This window comes from Mus caroli, unplaced genomic scaffold (genome assembly GCF_978045245.1).
Source record: "Mus caroli unplaced genomic scaffold, Mus_caroli_1 scaffold_11, whole genome shotgun sequence".
Taxonomy (NCBI): Eukaryota; Metazoa; Chordata; class Mammalia; order Rodentia; family Muridae; genus Mus; species Mus caroli.
In genome coordinates this window covers 99,425,815-99,441,888 of record NW_028227266.1, presented here as the reverse complement: position 1 = coordinate 99,441,888, position 16,074 = coordinate 99,425,815, and the positions used below count along the sequence as shown (strand labels likewise).

The 16,074-nt window shown below is 37.3% G+C and overlaps 1 protein-coding gene across 4 annotated transcripts in view; it reads right to left on the bottom strand.

The window, feature by feature from the left end:
- The window catches only part of Stag1 (STAG1 cohesin complex component), a 321,639-nt gene that overhangs the window by 286,216 nt on the left and 19,349 nt on the right, over positions 1 to 16,074 (bottom strand). Inside the window, exons 1-2 of one of the 4 annotated variants that reach the window (XM_085827945.1) lie at positions 15,386 to 15,628; positions 10,210 to 10,269 (exon numbers count right to left, since the gene is read on the bottom strand). The exons of 2 other annotated variants lie outside the window; for them this stretch is intronic. The gene's annotated coding sequence lies outside the window, so the exon portion shown is untranslated. Of the gene's footprint in view, positions 1 to 10,209; positions 10,270 to 15,385; positions 15,629 to 16,074 lie in introns of those variants that run through there. One more of the 4 variants, XM_029481813.2, reaches the window with a different exon arrangement.

Genomic DNA, 16,074 nt, shown 5'->3' with positions numbered 1-16,074 from the left:
TTTAACTCCCAGTTTGTTTTCTTATACACCCAAAGACCTCTTCAGGAATGGTACCTGGGCTCTTATACAACAATCACTAACCAAGAAAAAAAAAAGTCCCCACAGACTTACAGGCCAAACTATTGGAGGCACTTTCCCAATTTACGTTTCTTCTTAGATGACACTGGCTTGTGTCAAATTGACCAAAAACTGAATAAAGGCACACAGAAAACAAAATACTATACAGCAATTTCCCTAATGATCATAAGTACAAAAGTTAGTATTAGTTTTATTTATGATTGCTAAAACTTGCCAACAATAAAGATGTACTTCGCCGGGCAGTGGTGGCACATGCCTTTAATCCCAGCACTTGGAAGGCAGAGGCAGGCGGATTTCTGAGTTCAAAGCCAGCCTAGCCTGGTCTACAGAGTAAGTTCCAAGACAGCTAGGGCTACAGAGAAAACCTGTCTTGAAAAAAAAAATAAATAAATAAATAAAAATAAAAAATAAAAGATGTACTTCAGTAGCTACCTGGAAAAATTAATTATGATATAAGATATAATCAGACAATACAGAACATTACTCACTGCTAAAAAAGACAAACTATAAGCCATAAAAGACATCAAGAAATCTTAAATACAAGCTGGAGAGATGGCTCCGCAGTTAAGAGCACTGACTGCTCTTACAGAGGTCCTGGGTTCAATTCCCAGCAACCACAGGGTGGCTCACAACCATCTGTAATGAGATCCGATGCCCTCTTCTGGTGTATCTGAAGACAACAACAGCGTACTCAACATACATAAAAATAAGTAAATTCAAGAGAGAAAGAGGGAGGGAGGGAGGGAGGGAGGGAGGGAGGGAGGGAGGGAAGGAAGGAAGGAAGGAAGGAAGGAAGGAAGGAAGGAAGGAAGGAAGGAAGGAAGGAAGGAGAGAGAGAGAAAAGGAAGGAAAGAAGAAAGAAAGAAATCTTAAACCGGGCGTGGTGGCGCACGCCTTTAATCCCAGCACTCGGGAGGCAGAGGCAGGCGGATTTCTGAGTTCGAGGCCAGCCTGGTCTACAAAGTGAGTTCCAGGACAGCCAGGGCTATACAGAGAAACCCTGTCTCGAAAAAACAAAAAAAAAAAAAAAAAAAAAGAAAGAAATCTTAAATACACATTGCTAAATTAAAGACACCAATATAAAAAGACCATATATTGTATGGTTCTTACTGATAACATTCTAACAAAATTACCAAGACTATCAATGAGGAGCTGGAAAGATGGCTCGGGGATTAAGAGCATTCATTGGGTCAGAATTCAATTCCCAGCAACCACATGGTGGCTCACAACCATCTATAATGGGATCCGATGCCCTCTTCTGGTGTGTCTGAAGATAGTGACAGGATACTCACATACATAAAATAAATAAACCTTTAAAAAAAAAAAGAACTATCAGTGATTGCTAAGAATAACTATGCACAGCACAGAGGTTTTACATAGTAGCAGAACCATTGTGTATGGCTCTATAACAATGCATGCATTGTTACCATCCACTGTAACTGTGCTACTGCTGATTCTAGAGACAGTGCATGGAGGTGGAAAGGGTACACAGAGTACTTTCTGTTCAGTGTTATTTAAGTCTAAAACGTCTCTTAGAAAAAGTACAAGTGTTAAAAAACATAGCTATATGAATGAACCTCAAATTAAGTTTAGTGAAAGAATCCAAGTCAAAATTATTAGATAATTCAATTTATAAGCATTGTGGTAAGTCAGAACACAGAAAAATAAAAAAAAATAGTAAGACGTAAGAGAAATATTAAAACTCTTAGCCATTTTTGATTCTGATTGTTAGACACATTTTCGTGTAAATTATACTCTTTGTGAATTACACCTCAATAAACCCAGTAATAGAAAACAGTGGAAAGAGTACTATCTTTAACATTTCCGAAGGTTTTCTTTTGATAAGCTAACATTTATGATGTCTAGGATTTTGCACTGAAAATTATCTTTGAAAGTTTATTTCAGGTTGCAAAAAGCACAGCAATATCTTTAAAACTTTGTAAGTTAAAACTTACTTAAAATATGTATTCTCCAAAGAAAGCAAGTGGGTCTCATTCCTAATCAGGATAAAATTCTCAAAGTGCGATCCCTGGGTTAGAAACATCTGACTTATTTGAGAACTTGTTAGAAACACAAAAACAGAAGGCCACTTCTAACTATATAAATAGCAAACTCTCCAGTTTATGACTCTCCAAATGACTAACACAGTTTTAAAACTCTATACCAGTGAAACATTAGCTGGGGGTAGGAGCCTGTCACCAATATGTTTTTAAATCCTAAAGTGATTCTAATATGCAGCCAAGGTTAATTTTAATATGCTAAGTCTTGGGTAGGGCATCAGATATTTTTTTTTCTTTTTTTGTTTTTTTCAGGACAGGACTTGTGTGTAGCTCTGACTGTCCTGGAACACCATCCGTAAACCAGTCTGATCCTCCTGCTTCTGCCTCCTCTCCTAAGTGCTGGGATTAAAACCATGTGCCCAGGCCACGTATCAAACGCATACGTGCACAAGAAGATGCTGCTATCGCTCTCCATCTATTCCTGTGAGGCTGGGTCCCTCCACCTGCAGCTTTTATTTCCTTAGCTAGGCTGGAAACCAGAAAATCCCAGCTATCTTCCTGTCTGGGCTCCCCCTTGGAGCCAGGCTGTGAGACCTGGGATGCCCAGCTTCTTAAGTGGGCATTGAGATCATAACTAAAAGGCAGGCTTGCTTTCCCACTGAGCCATTTCTTCAATCTGAGGCTCCAAAGTTTTAACACTCCAATTCTAATGTTAGTAGCCTAATGATATCCCATTTGCTTAAATAAATAGTCATTATGTTACGAATATCAGTGACAAAAATGAGTATTTCCATGATGATCTTATTTTTATTAATGGCAAACATCATCTACTTGACCTTCCTAGAATGACATAAAAGCCAGATATTTTAAAATGTAGAACCAAAAAAAAGAACATAGAATAAATACACCAAAAAGTCCTCATCAGATTGTGGTCCCTGAAAAGATACCCAGTCTTAAGAAATGTTAGAAGTATATATTCATTCATCACAAGTCATATATCCATAGTTACATTTTTACTTTTTTCTCTTTCTAGGGAGAAGACAGGATCGCCTCTGAATCATATACCAGCCTCAAATTTACTATTCTTAGCTCCACCACATTCACCAAACACAAGATTATTTTTCTTTATAATGAAATGCACATTATATAAAAACCTCATTATTAGCAAATGTTTATGTACTAACAACACAAATCTTGTTCATTTTGTTTTTGTTGTAGTTCTTGCTTAAATACTTTTGAAACAGTGAAATAGTTTGAACATATTGTCAACATCATCTATAATCAACCATTCTACCACAATACTCTTTCACAAAACTATAAAACATTATTTGAAATTACAAAATTTGGAATTATTAAGTATCTAATTTATAATCATCTCTTTTCCTTTTTTCCTCATTTCTCCTAACAAAAGGGAACCACTGTTCTAGCTTGCTTTCAACTACAATAAACTCCATGATCAAAAGAAGAAAGGGTTTATTTGCCTTAGAGATTAGTGTCTATCTCCATCTGGCCCAAGATGGCATGACCACAGTGGGCCAGGCCCTCCAACATTAATCAACAATCAAGAAAATGCATCCGGGCAGTGGTGGTGCACGCCATTAATCCCAGCACTTGGGAGGCAGAAGCAGGTGGATTTCTGAGTTCAAGACCAGCCTGGTCTACAGAGTGAGTTTCCGGACAGCCAGGGCTATACAGAGAAACCCTGTCTAGAAAAAAGAAAAAAGAAAAAAGAAAAGAAAAGAAAAGAAAAAAAAAGAAAAGGAGAAAAAGAAAATGCATCATAAACATGTTCAATCTGAGAAAGGAAACTTCTCAATTAACATTTTCTCTATTTTTAAAAACCTTTGTAAAGGTTTTCACTTTTATCTTTTTTTTTAATGTATGCATGTATGTGGTTTGTGTGAGCAATGTCCACCATATGCATGCAGAATCCTGGGAAGAGGGCATTGGAGTCCCTGGACCTAGCCTTACAGTGATGACAGTTATGAGTGGCCATGTGAGTGCTGGGAACTAAACTCAGGTCCTCTGAGAGAGTAGTGCTCTTTAATCCCTGAGCTATCTCACCAGTCCTGACATTTCTACACCCAGGTATTTCTACATTTGTTTGAAGTTGACATAAACTATGTCACTTATAAAATACTTTCAGATATATTCTCCAATCACAGCTATCATTTATAATTTACAGAAATTTTTAACTATACTTAACTTATAGAGGATATAAGAAGGTGATGGCCTAAAACTGAAAGTAACAAAGCCAGTACTTAAAACCTGTAACTCTCGAGTCTTCTAATACTATTAGGTTTCAGTCAATTCCTAAGGACTATTGACTAACACAGCCATACACGAGTATCTATTGATTCCTAAGATAACAGAAAATTAATTTTTCTTGATGACCTCTTATTCTCTCAAGGTACAACCCTTCTTAGAATTCTGTTTCATATCATCTAATACTAAATAAATATATAAAGAAACCATCTTTTTGAGTTGTTATTTTAAACCATATAAACAGCACAGAAAATTATTTGAATCTTGTAGTTTCCCATAAAAACCTTGTACAGGGCTAAAAAGAACAAGTGTTGATAAAGATGATGTTCCAATGGAGACTCTAAGTAAGTAACTTTATTACCTAGCTTCTGTATCAACCCAACCACACCTGTCTTAGTGATAAATCAAGAAAACTGTTTCCTATTTGTATGCATCAGTGGGTCTCAACCTTCCTAATGCTGCAACCCTTTAATACAGTTCATGTTGTGGTGACCCCCAGCCATAAAATTACTTTCACTGCTACTTCATAACTGTAATTTTCCTACAGTTATGAATCGTAATATATCTGTGTTTTCCATTGGTCTCAAGCTGCCCCTGTAAAAGTGTCAGTGGACACACATACACACACCCAAAGGGGTTGAGACCTCAGAGGCTGAGTACCACTGGCCTACATAAACATTCCAACAGAACTAAGCTTCCTGTTTTGCAAAACATGTTAATTATTGCCTGTGTACTAGCTAGTTCAAGATTTCAATCTATTATTTGCTAATTCATCATTTTGGGGATAATGTTAAAGAAAGAAAAGTTGGTTGGTTGGTTTTAATGGCAGTGTCTCACACTGTAGGTCAGACTGACCTTGAACTCACTAGAAACTGCAGATTGACCTAGTCCTCTCTATATTCTCCTGTCTCAACCTATGTTCTAGAATTATAGGCATGAGCTACCATGCCTGGCTCTGATCATTTTCTGGTGTAATTAAGAATATTTTCCTTTCTACTGTCAGGAAAAAAGTAGGGGGCAGGAACAATGGGGAAATCAACTCTTAAAAAACAGTCTCTTTACATTCCTAAGTAACTCACTTGGTTTTAGAGGGAGATAATGCTTGGCTGTGATTATTTCTACATTATCTTAAGTATTTTTAATGTTTACTCAGAAAATCAATTTTTTTCAATATAAAAACACTGGTCAGCCAGGTAGTGGTGGCATGTGCCATTAATCCCAGCACTCTGGAGGAAAAAGTAGGTGGATCTCTGTTAATTAGAGGCCAGCCAAGTCTACACTGAGAAATTCTGTCTGAAAAACAAAAAACAAAGCAAAAGTCTAGTGCATTTCCTTATTACCCCATGACTATATCTACAGTAGCCTAATATTAAGACAGAAACTTGAAAAAACTGATTCCTTTGCTTTCATCAGGTAACCTGTCATAGCATAGCCAATTCCAAAGTTTTTGTATTTTCTTATTTAACGAAGGCAGTATCATTTTTCATTCTCTTTCTTCTGTATAGACTTTTTTTAAGTGAGAAAGACAATTTTTTTCCAGCTCATGTACACTGGAAGGAAGAGAAGGATCATGAGTTCAAGGACAAAATGAAATACATACTGAGTCTAAGCTGGCCCAAGCTATATAGCAAGACCCTGTTCTCAAAGTAAAACTGGCCAGGCAGTGGTAGCACATGAGTTTAATCTCAACACTCAGGATAGAGAGGCAGGTGGATCTATGTGAGTTTGAGGCCAGCCTGATTTACCAAATGAGTTCCAAGACAGCCAGGGCTATACAAAGAAACCCTGTCTTGAAACAAACAAACCATAAGTAAGTAAATAAATAGATAAATAAATACAGAATAGGGGTAGGAATATGAATGTATACATATATTAGAGCTATATAAAAGTACAGAAAATGATCGCTTGAATCCTGTAGCATTCCACAACATACATACACACACTCATACACATACACACACATAATATATTTAAAATTAAATGAAATTCACAAAACCCATAGAATACTCTAGAACAAGCAAACTATTTATTAGAATAACTATATGCAGAGGCTATTAAAAATCAGGCCCTTTCACAGACATGAAGATCAGCAGACATTAGTCTAAGATAACAGGGGAAGAATTTTTTTTTCTTTTATTGGATATTTTCATTATTTATATTTCAAATGTTATCCTCTTTCCAGTTCTCCCTTCTGAAAACCCCCTATCCCATCCTCCCTCCCCCTAACTCTATGAGGGCACTCCCTCACCTTGTTAGAGAAGTGTGTCACTGTGAAGGCAAGGCAAGTATGTCACACTGGGCAAGGCAAGCTCTGCCCAGTGTGAAACATAGTTGTCACTCCAAGCTGCAGTCAGATCAAGATGCACAACTCTCAGCTCCTTCTTGAGCACCAGGTCTGCCTGGACATTGCCGTGTTTCCTGCCATGATGATAATGGACTGAACCTCAGAAACTATAAACCAGCCACAATTAAATTTTTCCTTTACAAGAGTTGCCTTGGACATGGTCTCTCATCACAGCAATGAAATCCTAAGATAGCTATGCACATGTTCTACCACTGAGTTATATCCTTAGTTAGTAATGGTAGTCCTTTATTTTTATTATTATTATTATAAAAGAAAGTTCATTTGGGATCTTGGGAAGAGTAGAGGCAGAGAAAGAAAGTGAACAGAGTAGGACAGAAAGAGAGAGGGCAGAGACAAAGAAGGGAACACATGAGGAGGGAAGGAGGAAGAGAGGGAGCGAAGGAAGAAATAATATTTTATATGTGGTTAAACTAATAAAAATAACTGTCAATTGCTTACTTTTATACTTTAATTTTATAACAGTTTCATTTTCCAAAAGCTTTTTCTATGGTCAAGCATTGCACAGAATTTAATTCCTCTACTAACTGGAAAAAGTAAAACCAACCAGGAATACATCGTTTCCCATCTATCTGATAGGATTAGGAATTAAAGATTCATAATATTGAGTGAGCAACACTCAACCTGAATGTAGGAATATAAAAAGGAGATTTTTATGAAAGCAAACTAAGCAGAATCTGTCAAGATTTCTTTCTAAGACTTGAATAAGCAGAAATGCATTTACACAACAAAGATCTAAAAGTAAATGTGCTGCCAACCCTAGTATATTGTATGTATAATCCCAGTAGAAGGATTGTTGGTTCAAGGCCAGTCGTCTAAACTACGCAGAGTTGCAGGCTAGTCTGGGTTGTATATTAAGATTCTTCCTCAAGCAAATACAAATTTAAAAGATGCATCAACAAAAATATGGGTTTTTTTAAAAGAATTAAAATTCTGTGATGAGCTAAATGTCTATGTTTATTATGACGTTAGTACTAAATATCCCCCCACAAGATCACGAGCTGAAGGTTTAGTCCCTTCTACTGGTGATAACACTACCAGTAGACTGTGAAAACTTCAACATATGGGGCCTGGTAATAGGACGTGAGGTTACTAGGAAACCTTTAAAATGGAGAGAAGAACCATGTTTCTTCTTGGCTCGCTTCTCTTCTCAGCTGTCATAAATTAAGTAATCACCTCCTCACTCAAATGCATCCACTAGGATGTTTCTGCCTCGCCACAGCCCAAATGGAAATGAGCCAAAAGAGCATAGCCCACAACCATACACCAAAACACCCACTCCTCCTTCTAAACTGCTTAACTCAGATACTTGGTAACAGGACTACAAAGACTAACATAAGACTTATCATACATGGATATCATATGCATAAATAATCTATGAAAATACTATGCAATTGTTAAAAAGAACAAAACTGGGGCTGGTAAGATGGCTCAGTGGGTAAGAGCACCCGACTGCTCTTCCGAAGGTCCGAAGTTCAAATCCCAGCAACCACATGGTGGCTCACAACCATCCGTAATGAGACCTGACACCCTCTTCTGGAGTGTCTGAAGACAGCTACAGTGTACTTACATATAATAAAAATAAATAAATCTAAAAAAAAAAAAAAAAAAAAAAAAAAAAAGAACAAAACTTGGGACTAGAGAGATGGCTCAATGGTTAAGAACACTTGCTGTTCTTGCAAAGGACCCAGGTTTAGTTCCAAACACCCACACAGTGACTCAAGACTGCCTATAATCCAGTTCCAGAAAACCAACCTGACACCCTCCTCTCAATTCCTTGGACACTGCATGTACATGGTGTACATACATACATACATACATACATGTAGGCAAACACATACTTAAAATAAGTAAATCTTTAAATAAAGAAAAGGTCTATTCATACCAGTAAAAAGATTCTCACAGTAAAAATCTGAAAGGTACAAAATAATATATATAATATGAGCCTGCATTAGTTTTCTTGTGCTGCTATAACCAACAGATACAAATTTGCTGAGTTAAAAGAATTTGGGTTGGGACTATAGTTCAACTGATAGTATGCCTAGCATGTAGGAATTAATTCCCACAATATATAAGCCAGTGGTTGTACATGTTGAAATTCAAAATCATACTTGGCTATACAGCAAGCTCAATGCCTTCTATGGGACTTTATGAAGTTAAAAAAAAACAAAAAAAAACACAACAAAACAAACAAACAAGAACCAAATTGGTCTCACAACTCTGAAGGTCAAAAGTCTAAAATCAAAGTGGGAGCATAGCCTTATTTTCCCAACAGCCTTAAAAAGAGAATCCTTACCTGTTTGAGGTATGCTAACTGGCTTATGGCCTGTATAACTTTAATCGCTGCTTGTCAAAATGTTCTGCATGTCCTATAGTCTCTTCTAAAGTGACTTATCATTCATTGTATTGAGACTTCATCCTAATCCAAACTGACCTCACCTGAAATCCTTAATTAAAATATGCAGAAATTATCCAAAGTCCCATTCGCAACTTCCAGGAATAAAGATTTAGGCATATCCTTTGGGGAGGCAGGGTCGGGGAAAATTACTTAACAAAAAATACTTTTGTTTTAAATCATGTGTACATATAAGAAACCATTAACAATAATTATAGCTTTATGAAAGGGAATTCTCATTCTCAATCTCTATTTAAAATTGCCATCAGGAAGCCGGACCTGGTGGCACACACCTTTAATCCCAGCACTCGGGAGGCAGAGGCAGGTGGATTTCTGAGTTCGAGGCCAGCCTAGTCTACAGAGTGAGTTCCAGGATCAGGATCAGCCAGGACTGCACAGAGAAACCCTGTCTCAAAAAACCAAAAAAAAAAAAAAAAAAAAAAAATTGCCATCAGGTGCTCAATGATTTTATCTTGCTCTGCTTTATTTTACAAGAGTACTTTACACCTATCATTTAATTTGCTTACTTATATAAAATTATTTTAAGTTGTATCCTCCTCTCCAAGTCAAAATGAAACTTCTAAGGTAGATTTTTTTTGCCTCATTTGTTCACAGATTAACTAGGATATCGTCTCAAGCACTCACGTTTGAATACTTCTTTATTTATAATATTTACTTTAAAAAGCCACCATTTTAGTATTATAATTCACTCACTACACAAATTTTACGTTATAAATTTCACCTTTTTTATAAACATAACCTACTTCCATTTTTACCACCTCCATCCTCCCCTGAGAAAAATTATTTTGTATCTTTTCTCCTACCAAATGCATCAATTTACTTGAAGGTGATTAGAGTGGGGAATGTTTAGAGCCAAATCCAGTGCCTTGATCATGCCAAGCACTTGCTCCATGACTAGAGCTATGCCGGCCTCCCTTAACTTCAGTTGTTAAAGTCACTTTAAATTCATTACCAAAGCTTTCTTGATTACCTAACTCTTGACAAATAACTTTCCCTTGGTAGAGTATTTTAGTTTGATTTTTTTTTCTTTTTTCTTTTGAGGCCTCTTTTGGGAAATGGGAAAAGGGTACAAAGTAAAAAAGAATTACCTGAGAAATTTTCCTGAAATTATCTTCCTTTGTGTCCTAAGTCCACAAACGTGCAGTTAACTAGAGGGAGTCATAAATGGATACTTAGGATCTGAAAACCATTAGCTGAATACTGATATAATATAATCTTAATCATTACGTTGAAAAATCACTAAAATAAAAGACAAATTGATCACTACAACCTGTAATTAATAATCCTTAAGTCTCCTACAAAATTTTCAGAGGAACCACTAAGAAAATAATTGCAAACAGGCTTGATGCATCCTAAAATACAAAAATAAACCTGCCTTAAAAAGCCTATCAAAGCAGGGCGGTGGTGGCGCGCACCATTAATCCCAGCACTTGGGAGGCAGAGGCAGGCAGATTTCTGAGTTCGAGGCCAGCCTGGTCTACAGAGTGAGTTCCAGGACAGCCAGAGCTATACAGAGAAACCCTGTCTCGGAAAAAAAAAAAAAGAACAACAACAACAAAAAAAAAAAACCCAAACACACACACACAAAAAAGCCTATCAAATTGGCACATACACATTTTTAAATATCCTGTCTGTTGCCATATTACATCCTTCATTCTTTGTCTTGCCTTTAAATGCTTAAAAATTCACGTTAGATATTCAAAGTTACCCTGCTATAGAAAAGAAGCCATCTTTTCCCTGTTGTGCTGTGTGTTCTTCTAGACTCCCATTATATGTCAGTCCTTCTAGTTCCTCATTTTGGTATACTCAAGTAACTTCTTCTCTGTCCAGAAAGCTTTGCAGAGAGCAGGTTCTGCAAAAACTGACTTCAGAATGCTTATGCTATCCTCTAATCCTGTTGTTGAGCCAGAAAGCACTGAAGAAAAAGGATAACTAGCTGGTTTCTAACCTTAGTCTATGAATAACTAGAAGCACTTAACCTTTCAGGCTCACTCAAGTTTTCTTAGCCATATTAAATGAGTATACAGAATTAACATATCAGAAACCCATTCTGGCTACACAAGTTAGAAGGATATAAGTATTATCACAAATAGTTTAGGCGCACATAACATTCCCGAACTTGTGTTAGTGAATCTTTAGAAAATCTGAAATATTCTCTTCAATTTAGGAATGAGTAATTTATCCAGATAATATTACAATTATGTTCTCTTTGTGTAAAACGGATTTTTTTACATGCTTTGCTTTCTGTTGCTGTGATAAAACACTGATCAAAAAAAAGCACCTTAGAGAGGCTTACGTCATCCAGGGTAGTAAAGGCAGGAATTCAAGAGAGGGACCTGGAGCAGAGACCATGGAAGGGGGACTCTGCTTACTGGCTTGTTAGCTACTTTTTTTTAACAGTCCAAGCCCACCTGCCTAAGGGTAGCACCACCCACAGTGGGGCCTCCTATGTCAAAGAACAATTTAAAAAATGTTACCAGGGGACTAATATCCAATATATACAAAGAGCTCAAGAAGCTGGACTCCAGAAATTTAAATAACCCCATTAAAAAATGGAGTACAGAGCTAAACAAAGAATTCTCAACTGAGGAATACAGAATGGCTGAGAGGCACCTGAAAAAATGTTCAACATCCTTAATCATCAGGGAAATGCAAATCAAAACAACCTGAGATTCCACCTCACACCAGTCAGAATGGCTAAGATCAAAAACTCAGGTGGCAGCAGATGCTGGCGAAGATGTGGAGAAAGAGGAACACTCCTCCATTGTTGGTGGAATTGCAAGCTTGTACAACCACTCTGGAAATCAGTCTGGCGGTTCCTCAGAAAACTGGACATAGTACTACCAGAAGATCCAGCAATACCTCTCCTGGGCATATACCCAGATGTTCCAACTTGTAATAAGGACACATGCTCCAGTATGTTCATAGCAGCCTTATTTATAATGGCCAGAAGCTGGAAAGAACCCAGATGTCCCTCAACAGAGGAATGGATACAGAAAATGTGGTACATTTACACAATGGAGTACTACTCAGCTATTAAAAACAATGAATTTATGAAATTCTTGGACAAATGGATGTATCTGGAGGATATCATCCTTAGTGAGGTAACCCAGTCACAAAAGAAGTCATTAGATATGCATTCACTGTTAAGTGGATATTAGCCCAGAAACTTAGAATACCCAAGATACAATTTGCAAAACACAAGAAAATCAAGAAGAGGGAAGAAAAACGTGTGGATACTTCATTCCTCCTTAGAATAGGGAACAAAATAACCATGAAAGGAATTACAGAGACAAAGTTTGGAGCTAACACAAAAGGATGGACTATCCAGAGACTACCCCACCCGGGGATCCATCCCATAATCAACCACCAAACTCAGACACTATTGCATATGCCAGAAAGATTTTGCTGAAGGGACCTTGGTATAGCTGTCTCGTATGAGGCTTTGCCAGTGCCTGGCAAATACAGAAGTGGATGCTTACAGTCATCTATAAGATGGAACACAGGGCCCCCAATGGAGAAGCTAGAGAAAGCATCCAAGGAGCTCAAGGTGTCTGCAACCCTATAGGTGGAACAACAATATGAACTAACCAGTACCCCCAGAGCTCATATCTCTAGCTGCATATGTAGCAGAAGATGGCCTAGTCGGCCATCACTGGGAAGAGAGGCCCCTTGGTATTACAAACTTTATATGCCCCAGTACAAGGGAATGCCAGGGCCAAGAAGTGGGAGTGGGTGGGTAGGGGAGCAGGGCGGGTGGGAAGGGTATAGGGAACTTTCGGAATAGCATTTGAAATGTATATAAAGAAAATGTCTAATAAAAAAAATATCACCAAAGACATACCCATAAGCCACTCTAATGAAGGCAATTCCTCAATTGAGGTTCTCTCTTCCCAGGTCACTCCAACACAGTGATTCTTAACTAAAATTTAACCCTAATACCAGAGCTCAGAAGGCTAAGGCAAAGGATTCCAAGTTCAAAGCCAGCTTCAACTATACTGCCAAGACCCTTTGGGGGGGGGGGGGGAGGAGAAGGAGGAAAGGAGGAGGAGGAAAGGAGGAGGAGGAAAAGAGGAAGAGAAAGAGAAAGAGAGAAAGAGAGAAAGAGAGAAAGAGAGAAAGAGAAAGACAGACCAAACAAATAAATACCAGCTGACACACTACACATTCTATCCTCTTGATTGGTTGGTTTTCGTTTTGAGACAAAGTCTGGATTATGTAGCTCTGGTTGTTCTGGAATTCACAGAAATCCACTTGCCTTTGCCTACTGAGTAAGGAGATTAAAGAAATATATCAACACGCCTGGCTCTATATTTTATTTTTGAAAAAGAACCTCATGTTTGCTTAGCATGCTCAAGGACCTAAGTTCAATTCTGAGCATAGGAAGGAAGGAGAGAGAATAGGAGAGAGGCTTTACTTCAATGAAAATAATTACACACTAACTTATCATAGGAAAATATTGTCTAAAGAATAAGAAAAGCTTATTCTGCCTTTTCAGAAAGATCCTAAATGTCTGTATCGTGTAACTAAAAGTACTAACATATAAAGAACCAGAAAGAACTGGTTTTGTTTCTTAGCTTTGCTACTTAAATAGTATACTCACTGGGTATAAGTATATCTCTAACATCAATTTGCTCAACTAAAAACATAAAAATAATGTCAATTTTACCTAAGTCTTCAGATAATGTATCTTCAGTGTTTTTGTAATTTAACAGTCACTGGACAAAAGGCAGTAGCTATTATGACTTTGGGAAAACCACATTACAAATCCCTTCTTTGTATCACTAAAATTTCAAATAAAGTCTGTTAGATTATAAAATCATAAAGAGTTATAATGTGAAGGTTAAGTTTCATTTGTAGATCTTAGGGGAAGAAATTGTTCAGAGATGTTATAGAACAGAACAGTGACAAGCTCCAAGAAAAATTCCTTTACTGAACAATCATAGAGCAATAAAGTTACTGGTACCAACTCCATGGTCCCCTTTTATTGAGGTTCTACTATTTTCAACTTCAGTCAATTACGGTGCAAAAACATTAAATAGGAAATTCCAAAAATAAAAGTTTTCTAAGTTTTATACCACTCTGAATTGTATGTTGCAATCTGATACTATCCCAGTCCATTTCACCTAAGATGTGAATGATTCCGTTGTCCAGCAAATTCACTGTAAAATAGTCACTTAGCAGCATCAAAAATGCTGGGTTATCAAAAATGACTGCAGTGCTTTGTTCAAGTAGTACATTTTATTTAGTAATAGCCCTGTAAGTACAAGGTCATGGCAATTCAGATTTACTAAAGAACAGGCATGGTGACACACACCTGTAATTTAGCACCTGGAAATGAGACATGGTAGAATTACAAGGTCAAGGGCTACCTGAGATACAGAGTAAAAACTCTGTCTCAAAAGAATCACACACTAAAACTAGATATGCTAAAGAAAAGCTAGCCACATTTATGTGTTTCACTTTAAAAAAAGAAAAAAAAAAAGAGTGTGCTAAGATACTTTGAAAGAGAACAGACAAGCAGTCGGATTTTACTCAATAATGACTGGGATTAGTAGTAGTCTGAGACTGGCCCATGAGCCATCATATATTTGCATGCTTATCCCCAGTAGCTGAGCTGTCAGAGAAAGATTAGAAGGTGTGGCTTTGTTAGAGGAGATGTGTCCATAGAGATGGGCTTTGAGGCTTTGAAAGAAACGACAGGCCCAATGTCTCTCTGTGTCTCTGTGACCCTGTGTCTCCCCTCACCACAACCACCACCACCCCTCTGCTTGCCTGGCTGCCTGTCTCTGTGCCTACTGCCCAAGATCACGGTGTAAAACTCTCAACTACTTCAACAAATGCCTGCCTGTGACCCACCATGTTCTCTTCCATAATAGACTAAGCCTCAAACTGTAAGCAAGCACCCAATTAAGAGTTGCCATGGTCATGGTGTCTCTTCACAGCAATACAACACTGAAACAGTGATTAAACCAGTGCCTACACATGCTAAGTACCTATCGCTAATCTATACTCAGTTCAAATTAACCAATTTGATATTAATTATTATGGTTAATCTCTTATTACACCTAATTTTAAAAATAAACTTTTATTACAAGAATATGTATCACTACTATTCCTGGGTTTCAAGCATCTACTTAAGGATATAAGAATATACCCTCCATGTATAAGGGAGAAATTTACCACTATATTCCAGAACTCTAATGTCCAGCCAGACACATGCAATGTCCATAAAAGGCCTTAATGAAGAAAACTATTGCTTACCTTTGGTGCGTAGCTGTCATCCTTCATTCACCAGCTAAGCAGCAGGAATCTAAGGGAACAGATCATATCCCTGGTATGGCTAGTTTACAATTGTGTACGGTAAGAACGTTACCCAAAAATCTGCACCATGTGTTCTGGTATGTCCAATGAATCATTCTGTGCACATCCTCACACACACTGACTGCTCTTTCCACCCTACTGTGCTAAAGTTAAATGGCATCCTCCGCAGCTTCTAAACACATGTGAGACACAAAATACATTTTTCATTGTAGGAACCAAACACTCAAAGAATGGACAGGCCAATGGCTGACTACAGAAACAACAGAAGTCAGTAACTGCACACAAAGTAAACTGACTGGCATGCTTCCTTATTACTACTCACTTTAAATGTAAACAGCTAAATTCATAAAAGACAGATCAGTAGAACTGATTTCTTTTAAGACAATAATCACAAATAGTTTCAAAATGAAAGGATGGGAAAGATCAGTGCAAACTAATAAAAAAAGCTAAAGCCCTCATATTAATAGCAGACAAAATATACTTTTAACCAAAATTCATTGCAAAGGCCAAAGTACAATGCATGTGGGTCAAAGAGTTAATTCATCAATATTTAACAATTATAAAATTATATACCAAGTAACTAGAGAACTGAAAAGAGAAATACCGACTTCTATATTTGGACACTTCAC